This window comes from Pseudophryne corroboree, unplaced genomic scaffold (assembly GCF_028390025.1).
Source record: "Pseudophryne corroboree isolate aPseCor3 unplaced genomic scaffold, aPseCor3.hap2 scaffold_1327, whole genome shotgun sequence".
Lineage (NCBI taxonomy): Eukaryota > Metazoa > Chordata > Amphibia > Anura > Myobatrachidae > Pseudophryne > Pseudophryne corroboree.
Window position 1 is genome coordinate 49289 of NW_026967953.1, and position 18284 is coordinate 67572.

The window sequence follows — 18284 nt, forward strand, 5'->3', positions numbered from 1 at the left end:
TGATGAGGATACTAGAACTGACACTGAGCAGCAAGATGCAGCACTGGACTATTAGTAATGTACTGTAGTATGCTGAGCACCACAATGCAGCACAAGACAATGAGCAGTGATACTGAGCACTGATGAGGATACTACTGAGAACTGACACTGAGCAGGAGAGACACACTACTAGTATTACTGAGCAGCAATAAGTAACCACTGATACTGAGCACTGATATTGAGATTTCCACTGAGAGAACATAGCCACGTCCTCTCCGCTCTCTCTTCAATGCACGAGTAAAAATGGCAGCAACGCGCAGCTCTTTATATGGAATCCGAATCTCGCAAGAATCCGACAGCGGGATGATGACATTTTCCCTTGTTCAGGTTTTCCGAGTCAGGCGGGAACAACCGAGCCTGCCTCGGACCAGTGTAAACCACGTGGAGTTCGTGGGGAATTCGGTTCTCGGAGAACCGAACCCGCTCCTCTCTACCTTATACCCATCAATTTTTTTATTTTCAATCTAAGCCCCTGCAGTTTTCTGTAAGCATCTGCTTCGCTATGATGATCAACAAGTCACAAGGGCAAACACTCAGGGCTTGAGGCGTAGATCTTAGGACCAGCTGCTACAAGCATGGCAGAGGTGTCACTATCACTGGTGACACCCAGAAAGGTGGCGAGGGAGATTGTAATGCAGTGCGCGCAGATAAACAGCGCAATGGTAAAAAGGAGGCATGGTTTCATAGGTAGGGGCGTGGCCTGGTGGCCTGAATCTACATTTTGTTGCTCCGGGTGTCCCGGGGGTTGGGGGCTGCACCCGGGGACTAGTGTGTGAGCTGTGCTGGCTCCTGCACAGTGACAGGGCATGGCCACCCAGCATGACGCCTCCCTTCTTGACCATGCTGTAATTGCAGTCGCACTGCAGTTCAGCGTGATCATAAAAAATGGTGTAGGCTCCTGCTGGTGCAGGCTGTAGAGAAAAGCTGCTGTGACCACGCCCCCTGTGTCTCCTCCGTTGCAGACCCCATTTTGAAGCCTTGCCCCCGGACTAAGAGAAAAGTATGCCCTTGCGCACTATCCTGACTTCTCCTCCCGTCTGCTTAATTTGTGCCTTCCAACGCACAATGCGAACAACAGGTGGTGCTGCAGGGCCCACACCCTTTTACTTGCCTTACAGAACAGCTCTGGAGCTGTTACAGTGCCCAGCTGCTGCAAGAAATCATCTTGAATGCTTCAGGGGATGGGGCATGGCCAACATGAGCCCCACACCAAAGGAGGGTGGGGGTGTTTAATGCGAACTAGGGGTCATCCAAGCACTGCAAAAGGCCGCCATGCCCTGCACGCCCCTTTTCTCTTTTCATATGCAGATGAGGGTTGAAGCCAACTTTGACCCACTGCTTGGATGACATCACCATATGCAAATCCGTCTTCTGCAGAACTTCCCCCAGGAATGCTTGCACTAGTTGTTGCATTTGGTTTGTTGTTTGGGGGTGCTTCAGTATTAGGCAGCCTTCTGCCCTCCCATGTTCATCTGAAAATATGTGTTCTCCCTGCAGTTGTTGTCCCCAGATGAGAGTTCCCTTGTGCTGCCTCAGTTGAATCTCCTTTACTTGACAGAGATGTGCATGAGCAGCGGCCCTCCCCAGCCCTATTCCAAATCATACTTATTTTGCATAGGAGATACCATGGTCATGAAGATTGTTCTCCCAGGGTGAGGTTCATTCATTGCATTTTGGGTATGCTGACCCCTGTGATTTCCCCAAATGTGGGAAACTTGACTGCATTATTTGTGGTAGTGGGGGACTGTGTTTGTGCTTTCCTCTGGTCAGCTCTGGTAAAAGTCAGATTTCTTTGTCTCAGATTTTCCTCTAGCCTTGTTCTTCTTTCGAGAGTTCCATTGTGCTGCCTCAGTTGGATCTCCTTCACTTGACAGGGGGGTACCCGAGCAGCGACCCTCCCCAGCTCTAGCCCAACTCCTACTTACCTGCCAGGTGAGATACTATGATCATGAAGGTGCTTCTCCCAGGGCAAGGCTCACCCATTGCACTCTGGGTGTGCTGCCCCTGCGATTTCCCCAAATGTGGGAAACTTGACTGCATAATTTGTGTTTCCCCTGGTCGGCTCTCGTATAATTCAGATCTATTTGTCTCAGGTCTCTCTCCAGCCTAGTTTGCTGTCTGTTTCCACTTCTCTTTTCTTCAGCCGCTCCCTTCTATACCCTTGTGCACTATCCTGACTTCTCCTCCCGTCTGCTTACTTTGTGCCTTCCAATGCACAATGCAAACTACAGGTAGTGCTGCAGGGCCCACACCCTTTTACTTGCCTTACAGAGCAGCTCTGGAGCTGTTACAGTGCCCAGCTGCTGCAAGAAATCAGCTTGAATGCTTCAGGGGATGGGGCATGGCCAACATGAGCCCCACACCAAAGGAGGGGGGAGGTGTTTAATGCGAACTAGGGGTCATCCAAGCACTGCAAAAGGCCGCCATGCCCTGCATGCCCCTTTTCTCTTTTCATATGCAGATGAGGGTTCCAGTCAACTTTGGCCCACTGCTTGGATAACATCACCGTATGCAAATCCGTCTGCTGCAGACCTTCCCCCAGGAGTGCTTGTACTAGTTGTTGCATATGGTTTGATATTTGATGGTGCTTCAGTATTAGGCAGCCTTCCGCCCTCCCATGTTCATCTGAAAAGATGTGGTCTCCCTGCAGTTGTTGTCCCCAGATGAGAGTTCACTTGTGCTGCCTCAGTTGAATCTCCTTTACTTGACAGAGATGTGCCTGAGCAGCTGCCCTCACCAGCCCTATCCCAAATCATACTTATTTTGCATAGGAGATACCATGGTCATGAAGATTGTTCTCCCAGGGTGAGGTTCATTCATTGCATTCTGGGTATGCTGACCCCTGTGATTTTCCCAAATGTGGGAAACTCGACTGCATTATTTGTGGTAGTGGGGGACTGTGTTTGTGCTTTCCTCTGGTCAGCTCTGGTAAAAGTCAGATTTCTTTGTCTCAGATCTTCCTCTAGCCTTGTTCTTCTTTCGAGAGTTCCCTGGTGCTGCCTCAGTTGGATCTCCTTCACTTCACAGGGGGGAACCCGAGCAGCGACCCTCCCCAGCTCTAGCCCAACTCCTACTTACCTGCCAGGTGAGATACTATGATCATGAAGGTGCTTCTCCCAGGGCAAGGCTCAACCATTGCACTCTGGGTGTGCTGCTCCTGCGATTTCCCCAAATGTGGGAAACTTGACTGCATAATTTGTGTTTCCCCTCGTCGGCTCTCGTATAATTCAGATCTCTTTGTCTCAGGTCTCTCTCCAGCCTAGTTTGCTGTCTGTTTCCACTTCTCTTTTCTTCAGCCGCTCCCTTCTATACCCTTGTGCACTATCCTGACTTCTCCTCCCGTCTGCTTACTTTGTGCCTTCCAATGCACAATGCAAACTACAGGTAGTGCTGCAGGGCCCACACCCTTTTACTTGCCTTACAGAGCAGCTCTGGAGCTGTTACAGTGCCCAGCTGCTGCAAGAAATCAGCTTGAATGCTTCAGGGGCTGGGGCATAGCCAACATGAGCCCCACACCAAAGGAGGGTGGAGGTGTTTAATGCAAACTAGGGGTCAGCCAAGCGCCGCAAAAGGCCACCATGCCCTGCACGCCCCTTTTCTCTTTTCATATGCAGACGAGGGTTGAAGCCAACTTTGACCCACTGCTTGGATGACATCACCATATGCAAATCCATCTGCGGCAGGCCTTCCCCCAGGAATGCTTGCACTAGTTGTTGCATTTGGTTTGTTGTTTGGGGGTGCTTCAGTATTAGGCAGCCTTCTGCCCTCCCATGTTCATCTGAAAATATATGTTCTCCCTGCAGTTGTTGTCCCAAGATGAGAGTTCCCTTGTGCTGCCTCAGTTGAATCTCCTTTACTTGACAGAGATGTGCATGAGCAGCGGCCCTCCCCAGCCCTATTCCAAATCATACTTATTTTGCATAGGAGATACCATGGTCATGAAGATTTTTCTCCCAGGGTGAGGTTCATTCATTGCATTTTGGGTATGCTGACCCCTGTGATTTCCCCAAATGTGGGAAACTTGACTGCATTATTTGTGGTAGTGGGAGACTGTGTTTGTGCTTTCCTCTGGTCAGCTCTGGTAAAAGTCAGATTTCTTTGTCTCAGATTTTCCTTTAGCCTTGTTCTTTTTTCGAGAGTTCCCTTGTGCTGCCTCAGTTGGATCTCCTTCACTTTACAGGGGGGTACCCGAGCAGCGACCCTCCCCAGCTCTAGCCCAACTCCTACTTACCTGCCAGGTGAGATACTATGATCATGAAGGTGCTTCTCCCAGGGCAAGGCTCACCCATTGTACTCTGGGTGTGCTGCTCCTGTGATTTCCCCAAATGTGGGAAACTTGACTGCATAATTTGTGTTTCCCCTGGTCGGCTCTCGTATAATTCAGATCTCTTTGTCTCAGGTCTCTCTCCAGCCTAGTTTGCTGTCTGTTTCCACTTCTCTTTTCTTCAGCCGCTCCCTTCTATACCCTTGTGCACTATCCTGACTTCTCCTCCCGTCTGCTTACTTTGTGCCTTCCAATGCACAATGCAAACTACAGGTAGTGCTGCAGGGCCCACACCCTTTTACTTGCCTTACAGAGCAGCTCTGGAGCTGTTACAGTGCCCAGCTGCTGCAAGAAATCAGCTTGAATGCTTCAGGGGATGGGTCATGGCCAACATGAGCCCCACACCAAAGGAGGGTGGAGGTGTTTAATGCGAACTAGGGGTCATCCAAGCACCGCAAAAGGCCGCCATGCCCTGCACGCCCCTTTTCTCTTTTCATATGCAGATGAGGGTTGAAGCCAACTTTGACCCACTGCTTGGATGACATCACCGTATGCAAATCCGTCTTCTGCAGAACTTCCCCCAGGAATGCTTGCACTAGTTATTGCATTTGGTTTGTTGTTTGGGGGTGCTTCAGTATTAGGCAGCCTTCTGCCCTCCCATGTTCATCTGAAAATATGTGTTCTCCCTGCAGTTGTTGTCCCCAGATGAGAGTTCCCTTGTGCTGCCTCAGTTGAATCTCCTTTACTTGACAGAGATGTGCCTGAGCAGCGGCCCTCCCCAGCTCTATCCCAAATCATACTTATTTTGCATAGGAGATACCATGGTCATGAAGATTATTCTCCCAGGGTGAGGTTCATTCATTGCATTATGGGTATGCTGACCCCTGTGATTTCCCCAAATGTGGGAAACTCGACTGCTTTATTTGTGGTAGTGGGGGACTGTGTTTGTGTTTTCCTCTGGTCAGCTCTGGTAAAAGTCAGATTTCTTTGTTCAGATCTTCCTCTAGCCTTGTTCTTCTTTCGAGAGTTCCCTTGTGCTGCCTCAGTTGGATCTCCTTCACTTGACAGGGGGGTGCCCAAGCAGAGACCCTCCCCAGCTCTAGCCCAACTCCTACTTACCTGCCAGGTGAGATACTATGATCATGAAGGTGCTTCTCCCAGGGCAAGGCTCACCCATTGCACTCTGGGTGTGCTGCCCCTGCGATTTCCCCAAATGTGGGAAACCTGACTGCATAATTTGTGTTTCCCCTGGTCGGCTCTCGTGTAATTCAGATCTCTTTGTCTCAGGTCTCTCTCCAACCTAGTTTGCTGTCTGTTTCCACTTCTCTTTTCTTCAGCCGCTCCCTTCTATACCCTTGTGCACTATCCTGACTTCTCCTCCCGTCTGCTTACTTTGTGCCTTCCAATGCACAATGCAAACTACAGGTAGTGCTGCAGGGCCCACACCCTTTTACTTGCCTTACAGAGCAGCTCTGGAGATGTTACAGTGCCCAGCTGCTGCAAGAAATCAGCTTGAATGCTTCAGGGGATGGGGCATGGCCAACATGAGCCCCACACCAAAGGAGGGTGGAGGTGTTTAATGCGAACTAGGGGTCATCCAAGCACCGCAAAAGGCCGCCATGCCCTGCACGCTCCTTTTCTCTTTTCATATGCAGATGAGGGTTGAAGCCAACTTTGACCCACTGCTTGGATGACATCACCGTATGCAAATCCGTCTTCTGCAGAACTTCCCCCAGGAATGCTTGCACTAGTTGTTGCATTTGGTTTGTTGTTTGGGGGTGCTTCAGTATTAGGCAGCCTTCTGCCCTCCCATGTTCATCTGAAAATATGTGTTCTCCCTGCAGTTGTTGTCCCAAGATGAGAGTTCCCTTGTGCTGCCTCAGTTGAATCTCCTTTACTTGACAGAGATGTGCATGAGCAGCGGCCCTCCCCAGCCCTATTCCAAATCATACTTATTTTGCATAGGAGATACCATGGTCATGAAGATTGTTCTCCCAGGGTGAGGTTCATTCATTGCATTTTGGGTATGCTGACCCCTGTGATTTCCCCAAATGTGGGAAACTTGACTGCATTATTTGTGGTAGTGGGGGACTGTGTTTGTGCTTTCCTCTGGTCAGCTCTGGTAAAAGTCAGATTTCTTTGTCTCAGATTTTCCTCTAGCCTTGTTCTTCTTTCGAGAGTTCCCTTGTGCTGCCTCAGTTGGATCTCCTTCAGTTTACAGGGGGGTACCCGAGCAGCGATCCTCCCCAGCTCTAGCCCAACTCCTACTTACCTGCCAGGTGAGATACTATGATCATGAAGGTGCTTCTCCCAGGGCAAGGCTCACCCATTGCACTCTAGGTGTGCTGCTCCTGCGATTTCCCCAAATGTGGGAAACTTGACTGCATAATTTGTGTTTCCCCTGGTCGGCTCTCGTATAATTCAGATCTCTTTGTCTCAGGTCTCTCTCCAGCCTAGTTTGCTGTCTGTTTCCACTTCTCTTTTCTTGAGCCGCTCCCTTCTATGCCCTTGCGCACTATCCTGACTTCTCCTCCTGTCTGCTTACTTTGTGCCTTCCAACGCACAATGCGAACTACAGGTAGTGCTGCAGGGCCCACACCCTTTTACTTGCCTTACAGAGCAGCTCTGGAGCTGTTACAGTGCCCAGCTGCTGCAAGAAATCAGCTTGAATGCTTCAGGGGCTGGGGCATAGCCAACATGAGCCCCACACCAAAGGAGGGTGGAGGTGTTTAATGCAAACTAGGGGTCAGCCAAGTGCCGCAAAAGGCCACCATGCCCTGCACGCCCCTTTTCTCTTTTCATATGCAGACGAGGGTTGAAGCCAACTTTGACCCACTGCTTGGATGACATCACCATATGCAAATCCATCTGCGGCAGGCCTTCCCCCAGGAATGCTTGCACTAGTTGTTGCATTTGGTTTGTTGTTTGGGGGTGCTTCAGTATTAGGCAGCTTTCTGCCCTCCCATGTTCATCTGAAAATATATGTTCTCCCTGCAGTTGTTGTCCCCAGATGAGAGTTCCCTTGTGCTGCCTCAGTTGAATCTCCTTTACTTGACAGAGATGTGCATGAGCAGCGGCCCTCCCCAGCCCTATTCCAAATCATACTTATTTTGCATAGGAGATACCATGGTCATGAAGATTTTTCTCCCAGGGTGAGGTTCATTCATTGCATTTTGGGTATGCTGACCCCTGTGATTTCCCCAAATGTGGGAAACTCAACTGCATTATTTGTGGTAGTGGGGGACTGTGTTTGTGCTTTCCTCTGGTCAGCTCTAGTAAAAGTCAGATTTCTTTGTCTCACATTTTCCTCTAGCCTTGTTCTTCTTTCGAGAGTTCCCTTGTGCTGCCTTTGTTGGATCTCCTTCACTTTACAGGGGGGTACCCGAGCAGCGACCCTCCCCAGCTCTAGCCCAACTCCTACTTACCTGCCAGGTGAGATACTATGATCATTAAGGTGCTTCTCCCAGGGCAAGGCTCACCCATTGTACTCTGGGTGTGCTGCTCCTGCGATTTCCCCAAATGTGGGAAACTTGACTGCATAATTTGTGTTTCCCCTCGTCGGCTCTCGTATAATTCAGATCTCTTTGTCTCAGGTCTCTCTCCAGCCTAGTTTGCTGTCTGTTTCCACTTCTCTTTTCTTCAGCCGCTCCCTTCTATACCCTTGTGCACTATCCTGACTTCTCCTCCCGTCTGCTTACTTTGTGCCTTCCAATGCACAATGCAAACTACAGGTAGTGCTGCAGGGCCCACACCCTTTTACTTGCCTTACAGAGCAGCTCTGGAGCTGTTACAGTGCCCAGCTGCTGCAAGAAATCAGCTTGAATGCTTCAGGGGCTGGGGCATAGCCAACATCAGCCCCACACCGAAGGAGGGTGGAGGTGTTTAATGCAAACTAGGGGTCAGTCAAGCGCCGCAAAAGGCCACCATGCCCTGCACGCCCCTTTTCTGTTTTCATATGCAGATGAGGGTTGAAGCCAACTTTGACCCACTGCTTGGATGACATCACCATATGCAAATCCATCTGCGGCAGGCCTTCCCCCAGGAATGCTTGCACTAGTTGTTGCATTTGGTTTGTTGTTTGGGGGTGCTTCAGTATTAGGCAGCCTTCTGCTGCACCCTGCTTTGGTGTGGGGCTCATGTTGGCCATGCCCCATCCCCTGAAGCTTTCAAGCAGATTTCTTGCAGCAGCTGGGCACTGTAACAGCTCAAGAGCTGCTCTGTAAGGCAAGTAAAAGGGTGTGGGCCCTGCAGCACTACCTGTAGTTTGCATTGTGCATTGGAAGGCACAAAGTAAGCAGACGGGAGGAGAAGTCAGGATAGTGCACAAGGGTATAGAAGGGAGCGGCTGAAGAAAAGAGAAGTGGAAACAGACAGCAAACTAGGCTGGAGAGAGATCTGAGACAAAGAGATCTGAATTATACGATAGCCGACCAGGGGAAACACAAATTATGCAGTCAAGTTTCCCACATTTGGGGAAATCGCAGGGGCAGCACACCCAGAGTGCAATGGGTGAGCCTTGCCCTGGGAGAAGCACCTTCATGATCATAGTATCTCACCTGGCAGGTAAGTATGAGTTGGGCTAGAGCTGGGGAGGGTCGCTGCTCGGGCACCCCCCTGTTAAGTGAAGGAGATCCAACTGAGGCAGCACAAGGGAACTCTCAAAAGAAGAACAAGGCTAGAGGAAGATCTGAAACAAAGAAATCTGACTTTTACCAGAGCTGACCAGAAGAAAACACAAACACAGTCCCCCACTACCACAAATAAAGCAGTCGAGGTGAGGTTCATTCATTGCATTTTGGGTATGCTGACCCCTGTGATTTCCCCAAATGTGGGAAACTCGACTGCTTTATTTGTGGTAGTGGGGGACTGTGTTTGTGTTTTCTTCTGGTCAGCTCTGGTAAAAGTCAGATTTCTTTGTTTCAGATCTTCCTCTAGCCTTGTTCTTCTTTTGAGAGTTCCCTTGTGCTGCCTCAGTAGGATCTCCTTCACTTAACAGGGGGGTGCCCGAGCAGCGACCCTCCCCAGCTCTAGCCCAACTCCTACTTACCTGCCAGGTGAGATACTATGATCATGAAGGTGCTTCTCCCAGGGCAAGGCTCACCCATTGCACTCTGGGTGTGCAGCCCCTGCGATTTCCCCAAATGTGGGAAACTTGACTGCATAATTTGTGTTTCCCCTGGTCGGCTCTCGTATAATTCAGATCTCTTTGTCTCAGATCTCTCTCCAGCCTAGTTTGCTGTCTGTTTCCACTTCTCTTTTCTTCAGCCGCTCCCTTCTATACCCTTGTGCACTATCCTGACTTCTCCTCCCGTCTGCTTACTTTGTGCCTTCCAATGCACAATGCAAACTACAGGTAGTGCTGCAGGGCCCACACCCGTTTACTTGCCTTACAGAGCAGCTCTGGAGCTGTTACAGTGCCCAGCTGCTGCAAGAAATCTGCTTGAATGCTTCAGGGGATGGGACATGGCCAACATGAGCCCCACACCAAAGGAGGGTGGAGCAGAAGGCTGACTAATACTGAAGCACCCCCAAACAACAAACCAAATGCAACAACTAGTGCAAGCATTCCTGGGGGAAGGCCTGCCGCAGATGGATTTGCATATGGTGATGTCATCCAAGCAGTGGGTCAAAGTTGGCTTCAACCCTCGTCTGCATATGAAAACAGAAAAGGGGCGTGCAGGGCATGGTGGCCTTTTGCGGCGCTTGACCGACCCCTAGTTTGCATTAAACACCTCCACCCTCCTTCGGTGTGGGGCTCATGTTGGCTATGCCCCAGCCCCTGAAGCATTCAAGCTGATTTCTTGCAGCAGCTGGGCACTTTAACAGCTCCAGAGCTGCTCTGTAAGGCAAGTAAAAGGGTGTGGGCCCTGCAGCACTACCTGTAGTTTGCATTGTGCATTGGAAGGCACAAAGTAAGCAGACGGGAGGAGAAGTCAGGATAGTGCACAAGGGTATAGAAGGGAGCGGCTGAAGAAAAGAGAAGTGGAAACAGACAGCAAACTAGGCTGGAGAGAGACCTGAGACAAAGAGATCTGAATTATACGAGAGCCGACCAGGGGAAACACAAATTATGCAGTCAAGTTTCCCACATTTGGGGAAATCGCAGGAGCAGCACACCCAGAGTGCAATGGGTGAGCCTTGCCCTGGGAGAAGCACCTTCATGATCATAGTATCTCACCTGGCAGGTAAGTAGGAGTTGGGCTAGAGCTGGGGAGGGTCGCTGCTCGGGTACCCCCCTGTCAAGTGAAGGAGATCCAACTGAGGCAGCACAAGGGAACTCTCGAAAGAAGAACAAGGCAAGAGGAAAATCTGAGACAAAGAAATCTGACTTTTACCAGAGCTGACCAGAGGAAAGCACAAACACAGTCCCCCACTACCACAAATAATGCAGTTGAGTTTCCCACATTTGGGGAAATCACAGGGGTCAGCATACCCAAAATGCAATGATTGAACCTCACCCTGGGAGAACAATCTTCATGACCATGGTATCTCCTATGCAAAATAAGTATGATTTGGAATAGGGCTGGGGAGGGCCGCTGCTCATGCACATCTCTGTCAAGTAAAGGAGATTCAACTGAGGCAGCACAAGGGAACTCTCATCTGGGGACAACAACTGCAGGGAGAACACATATTTTCAGATGAACATGGGAGGGCAGAAGGCTGCCTAATACTGAAGCACCCCCAAACAACAAACCAAATGCAACAACTAGTGCAAGCATTCCTGGGGGAAGTTCTGCAGAAGACGGATTTGCATACGGTGATGTCATACAAGCAGTGGGTCAAAGTTGGCTTCAACCCTCATCTGCATATGAAAAGAGAAAAGGGGCGTGCAGGGCATGGTGGCCTTTTGCGGTGCTTGGATGACCCCTAGTTCGCATTAAACACCTCCACCCTCCTTTGGTGTGGGGCTCATGTTGGCCATGCCCCATCCCCTGAAGCATTCAAGCAGATTTCTTGCAGCAGCTGGGCACTGTAACAGCTCCAGAGCTGCTCTGTAAGGCAAGTAAAAGGGTGTGGGCCCTGCAGCACTACCTGTAGTTTGCATTGTGCATTGGAAGGCACAAAGTAAGCAGACGGGAGGAGAAGTCAGGATAGTGCACAAGGGTATAGAAGGGAGCGGCTGAAGAAAAGAGAAGTGGAAACAGACAGCAAACTAGGCTGGAGAGAGACCTGAGACAAAGAGATCTGAATTATACGAGAGCCGACCAGGGGAAACACAAATTATGCAGTCAAGTTTCCCACATTTGGGGAAATCGCAGGGGCAGCACACCCAGAGTGCAATGGGTGAGCCTTGCCCTGGGAGAAGCACCTTCATGATCATAGTATCTCACCTGGCAGGTAAGTAGGAGTTGGGCTAGAGCTGGGGAGGGTCTCTGCTCGGGCACCCCCCTGTCAAGTGAAGGAGATCCAACTGAGGCAGCACAAGGGAACTCTCAAAAGAAGAACAAGGCTCTGAAACAAAGAAATCTGACTTTTACCAGAGCTGACCAGAGGAAAACACAAACACAGTCCCCCACTACCACAAATAAAGCAGTCGAGTTTCCCACATTTGGGGAAATCACAGGGGTCAGCATACCCAGAATGCAATGAATGAACCTCACCCTGGGAGAATAATCTTCATGACCATGGTATCTCCTATGCAAAATAAGTATGATTTGGGATAGAGCTGGGGAGGGCCGCTGCTCAGGCACATCTCTGTCAAGTTAAGGAGATTCAACTGAGGCAGCACAAGGGAACTCTCATCTAGGGACAACAACTGCAGGGAGAACACATATTTTCAGATGAACATGGGAGGGCAGACGGCTGCCTAATACTGAAGCACCCCCAAACAACAAACCAAATGCAACAACTAGTGCAAGCATTCCTGGGGGAAGGCCTGCCGCAGATGGATTTGCATATGGTGATGTCATCCAAGCAGTGGGTCAAAGTTGGCTTCAACCCTCGTCTGCATATGAAAACAGAAAAGGGGCATGCAGGGCATGGTGGCCTTTTGCTGCGCTTGTCTGACCCCTAGTTTGCATTAAACACCTCCACCCTTCTTCGGTGTGGGGCTCATGTTGGCTATGCCCCAGCCCCTGAAGCATTCAAGCTGATTTCTTGCAGCAGCTTGGCACTGCAACAGCTCCAGAGCTGCTCTGTAAGGCAAGTAAAAGGGTGTGGGCCCTGCAGCACTACCTGTAGTTTGCATTGTGCATTGGAAGGCACAAAGTAAGCAGACGGGAGGAGAAGTCAGGATAGTGCACAAGGGTATAGAAGGGAGCGGCTGAAGAAAAGAGAAGTGGAAACAGACAGCAAACTAGGCTGGAGAGAGACCTGAGACAAAGAGATCTGAATTATACGAGAGCCGACCAGGGGAAACACAAATTATGCAGTCAAGTTTCCCACATTTGGGGAAATCGCAGGAGCAGCACACCCAGAGTACAATGGGTGAGCCTTGCCCTGGGAGAAGCACCTTCATGATCATAGTATCTCACCTGGCAGGTAAGTAGGAGTTGGGCTAGAGCTGGGGAGGGTCGCTGCTCGGGTACCCCCCTGTAAAGTGAAGGAGATCCAACTGAGGCAGCACAAGGGAACTCTCGAAAGAAGAACAAGGCTAAAGGAAAATCTGAGACAAAGAAATCTGACTTTTACCAGAGCTGACCAGAGGAAAGCACAAACACAGTCTCCCACTACCACAAATAATGCAGTCAAGTTTCCCACATTTGGGGAAATCACAGGGGTCAGCATACCCAAAATGCAATGAATGAACCTCACCCTGGGAGAAAAATCTTCATGACCATGGTATCTCCTATGCAAAATAAGTATGATTTGGAATAGGGCTGGGGAGGGCCGCTGCTCATGCACATCTCTATCAAGTAAAGGAGATTCAACTGAGGCAGCACAAGGGAACTCTCATCTTGGGACAACAACTGCAGGGAGAACATATATTTTCAGATGAACATGGGAGGGCAGAAGGCTGCCTAATACTGAAGCACCCCCAAACAACAAACCAAATGCAACAACTAGTGCAAGCATTCCTGGGGGAAGGCCTGCCGCAGATGGATTTGCATATGGTGATGTCATCCAAGCAGTGGGTCAAAGTTGGCTTCAACCCTCGTCTGCATATGAAAAGAGAAAAGGGGCGTGCAGGGCATGGTGGCCTTTTGCGGCGCTTGGCTGACCCCTAGTTTGCATTAAACACCTCCACCCTCCTTTGGTGTGGGGCTCATGTTGGCTATGCCCCAGCCCCTGAAGCATTCAAGCTGATTTCTTGCAGCAGCTGGGCACTGTAACAGCTCCAGAGCTGCTCTGTAAGGCAAGTAAAAGGGTGTGGGCCCTGCAGCACTACCTGTAGATCGCATTGTGCGTTGGAAGGCACAAAGTAAGCAGACAGGAGGAGAAGTCAGGATAGTGCGCAAGGGCATAGAAGGGAGCGGCTCAAGAAAAGAGAAGTGGAAACAGACAGCAAACTAGGCTGGAGAGAGACCTGAGACAAAGAGATCTGAATTATACGAGAGCCGACCAGGGGAAACACAAATTATGCAGTCAAGTTTCCCACATTTGAGGAAATCGCAGGGGCAGCACACCCAGAGTGCAATGGGTGAGCCTTGCCCTGGGAGAAGCACCTTCATGATCATAGTATCTCACCTGGCAGGTAAGTAGGAGTTGGGCTAGAGCTGGGGAGGGTCGCTGTTCGGGCACCCCCCTGTCAAGTGAAAGAGATCCAACTGAGGCAGCACAAGGGAACTCTCGAAAGAAGAACAAGGCTAGAGGAAGATCTGAGACAAAGAAATCTGACTTTTTCCAGAGCTGACCAGAGGAAAGCACAAACACAGTCCCCCACTACCACAAATAATGCAGTCGAGTTTCCCACATTTGGGGAAATCACAGGGGTCAGCATACCCAGAATGCAATGAATGAACCTCACCTTGGGAGAACAATCTTCATGACCATGGTATCGCCTATGCAAAATAAGTATGATTTGGGATAGGGCTGGGGAGGGCCGCTGCTCAGGCACATCTCTGTCAAGTAAAGGAGATTCAACTGAGGCAGCACAAGGGAACTCTCATCTGGGGACAACAACTGCAGGGAGAACACATATTTTCAGATGAACATGTGAGGGCAGAAGGCTGCCTAATACTGAAGCACCCCCAAACAACAAACCAAATGCAACAACTAGTGCAAGCATTCCTGGGGGAAGGCCTGCAGCAGATGGATTTGCATATGGTGATGTCATCCAAGCAGTGGGTCAAAGTTGGCTTCAACCCTCATCTGCATATGAAAAGAGAAAAGGGGCGTGCAGGGCATGGCGGCCTTTTGCAGCGCTTGGATGACCCCTAGTTCGCATTACACACCTCCACCCTCCTTCGGTGTGGGGCTCATGTTGGCTATGCCCCAGCCCCTGAAGCATTCAAGCTGATTTCTTGCAGCAGCTGGGCACTGTAACTGCTCCAGAGCTACTCTGTAAGGCAAGTAAAAGGGTGTGGGCCCTGCAGCACTACCTGTAGTTCGCATTGTGCGTTGGAAGGCACGAAGTAAGCAGACGGGAGAAGTCAGGATAGTGCGCAAGGGCATAGAAGGGAGCGGCTCAAGAAAAGAGAAGTGGAAACAGACAGCAAACTAGGCTGGAGAGAGACCTGAGACAAAGAGATCTGAATTATACGAGAGCCGACGAGGGGAAACACAAATTATGCAGTCACGTTTCCCACATTTGGGGAAATCGCAGGAGCAGCACACCCAGAGTGCAATGGTTGAGCCTTGCCCTGGGAGAAGCACCTTCATGATCATAGTATCTCACCTGGCAGGTAAGTAGGAGTTGGGCTAGAGCTGGGGAGGGTCGCTGCTCGGGTTCCCCCCTGTGAAGTGAAGGAGATCCAACTGAGGCAGCACCAGGGAACTCTCGAAAGAAGAACAAGGCTAGAGGAAGATCTGAGACAAAGAAATCTGACTTTTACCAGAGCTGACCAGAGGAAAGCACAAACACAGTCTCCCACTACCACAAATAATGCAGTCAAGTTTCCCACATTTGGGGAAATCACAGGGGTCAGCATACCCAAAATGCAATGAATGAACCTCACCCTGGGAGAAAAATCTTCATGACCATGGTATCTCCTATGCAAAATAAGTATGATTTGGAATAGGGCTGGGGAGGGCCGCTGCTCATGCACATCTCTGTCAAGTAAAGGAGATTCAACTGAGGCAGCACAAGGGAACTCTCATCTTGGGACAACAACTGCAGGGAGAACATATATTTTCAGATGAACATGGGAGGGCAGAGGACTGCCTAATACTGAAGCACCCCCAAACAACAAACCAAATGCAACAACTAGTGCAAGCATTCCTGGGGGAAGGCCTGCCGCAGATGGATTTGCATATGGTGATGTCATCCAAGCAGTGGGTCAAAGTTGGCTTCAACCCTCGTCTGCATATGAAAAGAGAAAAGGGGCGTGCAGGGCATGGTGGCCTTTTGCGGCGCTTGGCTGACCCCTAGTTTGCATTAAACACCTCCACCCTCCTTTGGTGTGGGGCTCATGTTGGCTATGCCCCAGCCCCTGAAGCATTCAAGCTGATTTCTTGCAGCAGCTGGGCACTGTAACAGCTCCAGAGCTGCTCTGTAAGGCAAGTAAAAGGGTCTGGGCCCTGCAGCACTACCTGTAGTTCGCATTGTGCGTTGGAAGGCACAAAGTAAGCAGACAGGAGGAGAAGTCAGGATAGTGCGCAAGGGCATAGAAGTAAGCGGCTCAAGAAAAGAGAAGTGGAAACAGACAGCAAACTAGGCTGGAGAGAGACCTGAGACAAAGAGATCTGAATTATACGAGAGCCGACCAGGGGAAACACAAATTATACAGTCAAGTTTCCCACATTTGGGGAAATCGCAGGAGCAGCACACCCAGAGTGCAATGGGTTAGCCTTGCCCTGGGAGAAGCACCTTCATGATCATAGTATCTCACCTGGCAGGTAAGTAGGAGTTGGGCTAGAGCTGGGGAGGGTCGCTGCTAGGGTACCCCCCTGTAAAGTGAAGGAGATCCAATTAAGGCAGCACAAGGGAACTCTCGAAAGAAGAACAAGGCTAGAGGAAAATCTGAGACAAAGAAATCTGACTTTTACCAGAGCTGACCAGAGGAAAGCACAAACACAGTCCCCCACTACCACAAATAATGCAGTTGAGTTTCCCACATTTGGGGAAATCACAGGGGTCAGCATACCCAAAATGCAATGAATGAACCTCACCCTGGGAGAAAAATCTTCATGACCATGGTATCTCCTATGCAAAATAAGTATGATTTGGAATAGGGCTGGGGAGGGCCGCTGCTCATGCACATCTCTGTCAAGTAAAGGAGATTTAACTGAGGCAGCACAAGGGAACTCTCATCTGGGGACAACAACTGCAGGGAGAACACATATTTTCAGATGAACATGGGAGGGCAGAAGGCTGCCTAATACTGAAGCACCCCCAAACAACAAACCAAATGCAACAACTAGTGCAAGCATTCCTGGGGGAAGTTCTGCAGAAGACGGATTTGCATACGGTGATGTCATCCAAGCAGTGGGTCAAAGTTGGCTTCAACCCTCATCTGCATATGAAAAGAGAAAAGGGGCGTGCAGGGCATGGCGGCCTTTTGCGGTGCTTGGATGACCCCTAGTTCGCATTAAACACCTCCACCCTCCTTTGGTGTGGGGCTCATGTTGGCCATGCCCCATCCCCTGGAGCATTCAAGCTGATTTCTTGCAGCAGCTGGGCACTGTAACAGCTCCAGAGCTGCTCTGTAAGGCAAGTAAAAGGGTGTGGGCCCTGCAGCACTACCTGTAGTTTGCATTGTGCATTGGAAGGCACAAAGTAAGCAGACGGGAGGAGAAGTCAGGATAGTGCACAAGGGTATACTAGGGAGCGGCTGAAGAAAAGAGAAGTGGAAACAGACAGCAAACTAGGCTGGAGAGAGACCTGAGACAAAGAGATCTGAATTATACGAGAGCCGACCAAGGGAAACACAAATTATGCAGTCAAGTTTCCCACATTTGGGGAAATCGCAGGGGCAGCACACCCAGAGTGCAATGGGTGAGCCTTGCCCTGGGAGAAGCACCTTCATGATCATAGTATCTCACCTGGCAGGTAAGTAGGAGTTGGGCTAGAGCTGGGGAGGGTCGCTGTTCGGGCACCCCCCTGTCAAGTGAAAGAGATCCAACTGAGGCAGCACAAGGGAACTCTCGAAAGAAGAACAAGGCTAGAGGAAGATCTGAGACAAAGAAATCTGACTTTTTCCAGAGCTGGCCAGAGGAAAGCACAAACACAGTCCCCCACTACCACAAATAATGCAGTCGAGTTTCCCACATTTGGGGAAATCACAGGGGTCAGCATACCCAGAATGCAATGAATGAACCTCACCCTGGGAGAACAATCTTCATGACCATGGTATCGCCTATGCAAAATAAGTATGATTTGGGATAGGGCTGGGGAGGGCCGCTGCTCAGGCACATCTCTGTCAAGTAAAGGAGATTCAACTGAGGCAGCACAAGGGAACTCTCATCTGGGGACAACAACTGCAGGGAGAACACATATTTTCAGATGAACATGTGAGGGCAGAAGGCTGCCTAATACTGAAGCACCCCCAAACAACAAACCAAATGCAACAACTAGTGCAAGCATTCCTGGGGGAAGGCCTGCAGCAGATGGATTTGCATATGGTGATGTCATCCAAGCAGTGGGTCAAAGTTGGCTTCAACCCTCGTCTGCATATGAAAAGAGAAAAGGGGCGTGCAGGGCATGGCGGCCTTTTGCAGCGCTTGGATGACCCCTAGTTTGCATTACACACCTCCTCCCTCCTTCGGTGTGGGGCTCATGTTGGCTATGCCCCAGCCCCTGAAGCATTAAAGCTGATTTCTTGCAGCAGCTGGGCACTGTAACTGCTCCAGAGCTACTCTGTAAGGCAAGTAAAAGGGTGTGGGCCCTGCAGCACTACCTGTAGTTCGCATTGTGCGTTGTAAGGCACGAAGTAAGCAGACG

The 18284-nt window shown here is 50.2% G+C and overlaps 25 non-coding genes and 3 pseudogenes across 25 annotated transcripts; 13 read left to right on the forward strand and 15 right to left on the reverse strand.

The window, feature by feature from the left end:
• Nucleotides 1-1640: 1640 nt before the first annotated feature.
• On the forward strand, nucleotides 1641-1804 carry LOC134994828 (U1 spliceosomal RNA). The gene has a single exon (XR_010197776.1). It is a non-coding gene; the product is annotated as a U1 spliceosomal RNA (small nuclear RNA).
• A 152-nt stretch (nucleotides 1805-1956) lies between these two features.
• Nucleotides 1957-2119, forward strand: LOC134994852 (U1 spliceosomal RNA). Its single transcript, XR_010197800.1, has one exon. It is a non-coding gene; the product is annotated as a U1 spliceosomal RNA (small nuclear RNA).
• Nucleotides 2120-2793: 674 nt separating this feature from the next.
• Nucleotides 2794-2957, forward strand: LOC134994817 (U1 spliceosomal RNA). Its single transcript, XR_010197765.1, has one exon. It is a non-coding gene; the product is annotated as a U1 spliceosomal RNA (small nuclear RNA).
• Nucleotides 2958-3109: 152 nt separating this feature from the next.
• Nucleotides 3110-3245, forward strand: LOC134994803 (U1 spliceosomal RNA; annotated as a pseudogene).
• A 701-nt stretch (nucleotides 3246-3946) lies between these two features.
• On the forward strand, nucleotides 3947-4110 carry LOC134994841 (U1 spliceosomal RNA). Its single transcript, XR_010197789.1, has one exon. It is a non-coding gene; the product is annotated as a U1 spliceosomal RNA (small nuclear RNA).
• Nucleotides 4111-4262: 152 nt separating this feature from the next.
• On the forward strand, nucleotides 4263-4425 carry LOC134994870 (U1 spliceosomal RNA). The gene has a single exon (XR_010197817.1). It is a non-coding gene; the product is annotated as a U1 spliceosomal RNA (small nuclear RNA).
• A 674-nt stretch (nucleotides 4426-5099) lies between these two features.
• Nucleotides 5100-5263, forward strand: LOC134994839 (U1 spliceosomal RNA). Its single transcript, XR_010197787.1, has one exon. It is a non-coding gene; the product is annotated as a U1 spliceosomal RNA (small nuclear RNA).
• A 151-nt stretch (nucleotides 5264-5414) lies between these two features.
• Nucleotides 5415-5577, forward strand: LOC134994849 (U1 spliceosomal RNA). Its single transcript, XR_010197797.1, has one exon. It is a non-coding gene; the product is annotated as a U1 spliceosomal RNA (small nuclear RNA).
• Nucleotides 5578-6251: 674 nt separating this feature from the next.
• LOC134994829 (U1 spliceosomal RNA) lies at nucleotides 6252-6415 on the forward strand. Its single transcript, XR_010197777.1, has one exon. It is a non-coding gene; the product is annotated as a U1 spliceosomal RNA (small nuclear RNA).
• Nucleotides 6416-6567: 152 nt separating this feature from the next.
• On the forward strand, nucleotides 6568-6730 carry LOC134994808 (U1 spliceosomal RNA). The gene has a single exon (XR_010197761.1). It is a non-coding gene; the product is annotated as a U1 spliceosomal RNA (small nuclear RNA).
• Nucleotides 6731-7404: 674 nt separating this feature from the next.
• On the forward strand, nucleotides 7405-7568 carry LOC134994824 (U1 spliceosomal RNA). The gene has a single exon (XR_010197772.1). It is a non-coding gene; the product is annotated as a U1 spliceosomal RNA (small nuclear RNA).
• Nucleotides 7569-7720: 152 nt separating this feature from the next.
• Nucleotides 7721-7856, forward strand: LOC134994805 (U1 spliceosomal RNA; annotated as a pseudogene).
• An 855-nt stretch (nucleotides 7857-8711) lies between these two features.
• Nucleotides 8712-8874, reverse strand: LOC134994848 (U1 spliceosomal RNA). The gene has a single exon (XR_010197796.1). It is a non-coding gene; the product is annotated as a U1 spliceosomal RNA (small nuclear RNA).
• A 468-nt stretch (nucleotides 8875-9342) lies between these two features.
• On the forward strand, nucleotides 9343-9505 carry LOC134994859 (U1 spliceosomal RNA). The gene has a single exon (XR_010197807.1). It is a non-coding gene; the product is annotated as a U1 spliceosomal RNA (small nuclear RNA).
• An 828-nt stretch (nucleotides 9506-10333) lies between these two features.
• LOC134994854 (U1 spliceosomal RNA) lies at nucleotides 10334-10496 on the reverse strand. The gene has a single exon (XR_010197802.1). It is a non-coding gene; the product is annotated as a U1 spliceosomal RNA (small nuclear RNA).
• Nucleotides 10497-10648: 152 nt separating this feature from the next.
• Nucleotides 10649-10812, reverse strand: LOC134994842 (U1 spliceosomal RNA). Its single transcript, XR_010197790.1, has one exon. It is a non-coding gene; the product is annotated as a U1 spliceosomal RNA (small nuclear RNA).
• A 674-nt stretch (nucleotides 10813-11486) lies between these two features.
• Nucleotides 11487-11649, reverse strand: LOC134994850 (U1 spliceosomal RNA). Its single transcript, XR_010197798.1, has one exon. It is a non-coding gene; the product is annotated as a U1 spliceosomal RNA (small nuclear RNA).
• Nucleotides 11650-11791: 142 nt separating this feature from the next.
• On the reverse strand, nucleotides 11792-11955 carry LOC134994837 (U1 spliceosomal RNA). The gene has a single exon (XR_010197785.1). It is a non-coding gene; the product is annotated as a U1 spliceosomal RNA (small nuclear RNA).
• A 674-nt stretch (nucleotides 11956-12629) lies between these two features.
• LOC134994861 (U1 spliceosomal RNA) lies at nucleotides 12630-12792 on the reverse strand. The gene has a single exon (XR_010197809.1). It is a non-coding gene; the product is annotated as a U1 spliceosomal RNA (small nuclear RNA).
• A 152-nt stretch (nucleotides 12793-12944) lies between these two features.
• Nucleotides 12945-13108, reverse strand: LOC134994843 (U1 spliceosomal RNA). The gene has a single exon (XR_010197791.1). It is a non-coding gene; the product is annotated as a U1 spliceosomal RNA (small nuclear RNA).
• Nucleotides 13109-13782: 674 nt separating this feature from the next.
• On the reverse strand, nucleotides 13783-13945 carry LOC134994860 (U1 spliceosomal RNA). The gene has a single exon (XR_010197808.1). It is a non-coding gene; the product is annotated as a U1 spliceosomal RNA (small nuclear RNA).
• Nucleotides 13946-14097: 152 nt separating this feature from the next.
• LOC134994840 (U1 spliceosomal RNA) lies at nucleotides 14098-14261 on the reverse strand. The gene has a single exon (XR_010197788.1). It is a non-coding gene; the product is annotated as a U1 spliceosomal RNA (small nuclear RNA).
• Nucleotides 14262-14959: 698 nt separating this feature from the next.
• On the reverse strand, nucleotides 14960-15095 carry LOC134994812 (U1 spliceosomal RNA; annotated as a pseudogene).
• Nucleotides 15096-15247: 152 nt separating this feature from the next.
• On the reverse strand, nucleotides 15248-15411 carry LOC134994844 (U1 spliceosomal RNA). Its single transcript, XR_010197792.1, has one exon. It is a non-coding gene; the product is annotated as a U1 spliceosomal RNA (small nuclear RNA).
• Nucleotides 15412-16085: 674 nt separating this feature from the next.
• LOC134994868 (U1 spliceosomal RNA) lies at nucleotides 16086-16248 on the reverse strand. Its single transcript, XR_010197815.1, has one exon. It is a non-coding gene; the product is annotated as a U1 spliceosomal RNA (small nuclear RNA).
• Nucleotides 16249-16400: 152 nt separating this feature from the next.
• LOC134994825 (U1 spliceosomal RNA) lies at nucleotides 16401-16564 on the reverse strand. Its single transcript, XR_010197773.1, has one exon. It is a non-coding gene; the product is annotated as a U1 spliceosomal RNA (small nuclear RNA).
• A 674-nt stretch (nucleotides 16565-17238) lies between these two features.
• Nucleotides 17239-17401, reverse strand: LOC134994856 (U1 spliceosomal RNA). Its single transcript, XR_010197804.1, has one exon. It is a non-coding gene; the product is annotated as a U1 spliceosomal RNA (small nuclear RNA).
• A 152-nt stretch (nucleotides 17402-17553) lies between these two features.
• Nucleotides 17554-17717, reverse strand: LOC134994830 (U1 spliceosomal RNA). Its single transcript, XR_010197778.1, has one exon. It is a non-coding gene; the product is annotated as a U1 spliceosomal RNA (small nuclear RNA).
• Between the last annotated feature and the right edge of the window lie 567 nt (nucleotides 17718-18284).